Source organism: Otolemur garnettii, unplaced genomic scaffold, assembly GCF_000181295.1.
Source record: "Otolemur garnettii isolate 467f Iridium unplaced genomic scaffold, OtoGar3 scaffold00014, whole genome shotgun sequence".
NCBI lineage: Eukaryota > Metazoa > Chordata > Mammalia > Primates > Galagidae > Otolemur > Otolemur garnettii.
In genome coordinates, this window is record NW_003852409.1 from 30283835 (window position 1) to 30287324 (window position 3490).

Below are 3490 nucleotides of genomic sequence, written 5' to 3' on the forward strand. Positions count from 1 at the left end.
TGTAATGCCATAGCACTCTACCCAGGGGGACAGCTTGAGGCTCTGTCTCAAAAAAAAAAAAAAAAATCATTTAGAGGCTGAGCGCGGTGGCTCGCGCCTATAATCCTAGCACTCTGGGAGGCAAAGGTATTGTAGCTGGGTGTTGTGGCAGGCACCTGTAGTCCCAGCTATTTGGGAGGCTGAAGCAAAAGGCTCAGTTGAGCCCAAGAGTTTGAGGTTGCTATAAGTTATGACACTATGATACTCTACCCAAGGTGATAGAGTGAGACTCTGTCTCAAAAAAAAAAAAAAGAAAGAAAGAAATCACTTACGGAAAGAAGCAGACACAAACTTGAGCCATGGTCCCAACAATGTGTAACAATCAACACAGAAGGGAAGTACTACTAAGAATTAAGCCGTTGTCGCAGGAAGGCAGGTGAGTAATTCATGTTCTTGTCTTTCAACCTCATTCCTCAGGAAGCACAAAGGGCAGGCGGTGGCCCAGTTTGGATTTAGAAAATTCTCTTTCGCTGATGTGCGAAGGATTGGAAGCCCCGAGGAGGCCAGGGCAGCTCCAAACAGGCAAGATCAGCACTTAGGCCACAGTGATGGGGAAGGAATAGACTGGAGGGGACTGCAGGTGACTGGATGGATAGGAGGACAGGGTCAACGATGCCAACAAAAGCACATTATGTAAGACCTGACACAGTAGACAACAGAATCCCCAGGTGATTCACCCACCAGGGGCTGACCCAGAGCTTGGCTAAGGGCAGCAGCTGCCTGGGCACTGCTTCTGGCCAGCCTGCTCTCTCTGCAAAGCTCAGGACGACAATGAGGAAGGCACTCGCTGGGTTGGGGATAGCTGAAGGCAGAACACTTCCATCCTTTCACTCCAGCTATCTACGGCCACTTCCCAAATGTGGGAGGTAGATTTTTTAAAAACCAATTTGGAGGCTCGGCGCCTGTGGCTCATGCGGCTAAGGCGCCAGCCACATACACCTAAGGTGGCGGGTTTGAATCCCCAGCCCGGGCCCGCCAAACAACAATGATGGCTGCAACCAAAAAATAGCCGGGCGTTGTGGCGGGCGCCTGTAGTCCCAGCTACTTGGGAGGCGGAGGCAGGAGACTCACTTGAGCCCAGGAGTTGGAGGTTGCTGTGAGCTGTGATGCCATGGCACTTTACCCAGGGGGACAGCTTGAGGCTCTGTCTCAAAAAAAAAAAAAAAAAAAAACCAATTTGGAAAAAGGCATTATTTGTTTTGCTCAATACATAAATGAGATACCCTTTTACTCATGGTCTAAAAAGGTGACAATTTTCAGTATTGAGGTGCCTCTTGGCAGGAAGGTATCAAATATTTGCTGCCTTGTCAAAGGCTATGTGTCAACACATCAAAATGTTATCCAGGAATTCTATTTTGAGGCTTCTCTGATATTCGAACCTCATGGAAGAAATGTACAAGGAGGTCTGAGAGGCACCCTGAACACTAGCAAAACATTGGAAATAATCCAACTGTCCATGCACAAGAAGGATCCACCAAGGAAAAGGCAAGGTGGACTTGGGTATCCTGGCACAGAAAGACATCCACAAGTGAAGAAAATCAAACCACAGAAACATACAATAGGATCTTTTTTTATAAGCAAAGCTATAGAGCATGTACACAGAGGTACATTTGGAAACTGTGACACGTAAAACTTAAGTGATTTATTCTGGGGCGTGGGACTGAAAGAAGGATGGAGGGAGCTTTCAATATTTTTACTTTACCCTCCTGAATTGTTTGCACATGCATTACTTTCCCAATTAGATGAAGTTAGCAGTGCCTAGAGTTGTGTCAGACTGAGGGACTATTGACTACTGATGGGTATAGGGCTTGTTTGGGGGTAATGAAAATGCTCTAAGGTTGCACAACTCTGCAAATATACTAAAAACCACTGAATTTTAAACTTCAAGTGGATGAATTGTATGGTAGGTGAATAATGTCTTAAAGCTGCTATTTATTCATTTTTTTCACCCTTCTTTTCACAGGTGTTGAGAAACTGCCATTTTTTTTTTAAAGTAGCAAGCAGAAAGGAGAGCAGGGTAGGAGGGGAGGCACAACACTGACTCCTTCCCCACCTTATAAACCCTATAGCAGTATGTTGGGGAGGTAGCCATCACCCACAATGCCCGAGTCCCTCAAGGCTGTCTGAGGGATAGAAGGGGACCCCCACCCCAACCAATACCAAGTTTTCTGCCAGGGACACCCACTGCCTCTCAACTGCTGCACTTTGGTTTGTGCGGCTGAGGCCACATGCAAAGAGCCCTCACTCAGCTCAAATGTCTCCACTCTCTTGTCCTGCCCAAGCTGTCCTCTGGGCCAGGTAGAAGGTATGACCCAGCCACCTGTCCAAGTCCTTGTTCCTTCTATTTGTCATAGGGGTCCCCCATCACTACCTGCAGACCCACTCCAGGAAGCCCACATCCATCTCACAGGTTTGCCAACACAAAGGATTATGTAACCAAAGTTTCTAGAAAACCAGGTAGATTCTCAAAAATCTACTCTGATCCCAGGGGCGGGACAAACCTCAAAGAAATAGGGACCAAACATCAGCTGCAATTGTACTTCCAAACTCCAAATACCCAGTCCATCTCAATAATAATAGCAAGTGTTCCCTGAGTACTGCTTATGCCCCAGGCATTGGGCTGAGCCTCTGACCTAGGTTATCTCATTAAATACTCCCCTCAGCGGCCCAGTGGGGCAGATACTATTATTATTCCCATTTTGCAGATAAGAAAACTAAGATGAAGATGCTGACCCAAGGCTAGGTCAGCAAAGATGGAATGTGAAGAGGCCCAGCAGTGTGAGTAAGTGCACTGTGCTGCTCAAGTCTGCAGATGGGGGGGAGGGGGAGAGATGGTTATCATTAGGTCCTCAGGGACGGAAGGGGTTTTAGCCACCAAGAGGAACATCCCCACTTGGTTCACAGCTATGGAACCTGAGACCCAGAGAGAGTAAGTGGTCTGCCCAAAGTTAATCGGGCCTCCTGAATTAGAATTCAGGGCTCTTTCTTCCACCCTTACTCCCTCCTTTAAGTGGGAGGGACTTATCCTGCCACTAGCCCCACAGGGCTGCTGGTGTGGGAACAAGCCCCAACTTGCCAGGGGCTTTGAAATCCCAGGATAAAAGGTGTCGTGGCAGCAAAACAGTGCTGTGGGCAGGAGCACGCCTGACCTTTGCCAGGACTTGCAAGCAGGCTGGCAATCTTCTACTCACCTGCTCAGGGCAGGCACAGAGCTGCGGGCCAGGACTCAGAACCGTCACAGGTCTGGCAGCTCAGAGAGCTGTGGGAAGTTCAGAACTCTGACATTTCTGCTGGGGAGAACCAGGCCCCAGGTAGCAAGGGAGGGCTCTGGAATTTTAATCGTCTGCTACAGAAGTACCCACTGCTCCCTGGGTAGAGTGAGGAGAGTACATGGATCACTGGAGGTGGCAGAGGCACACCCTCGTTCCCCTCCAGTGGAGATTTCTCAGCA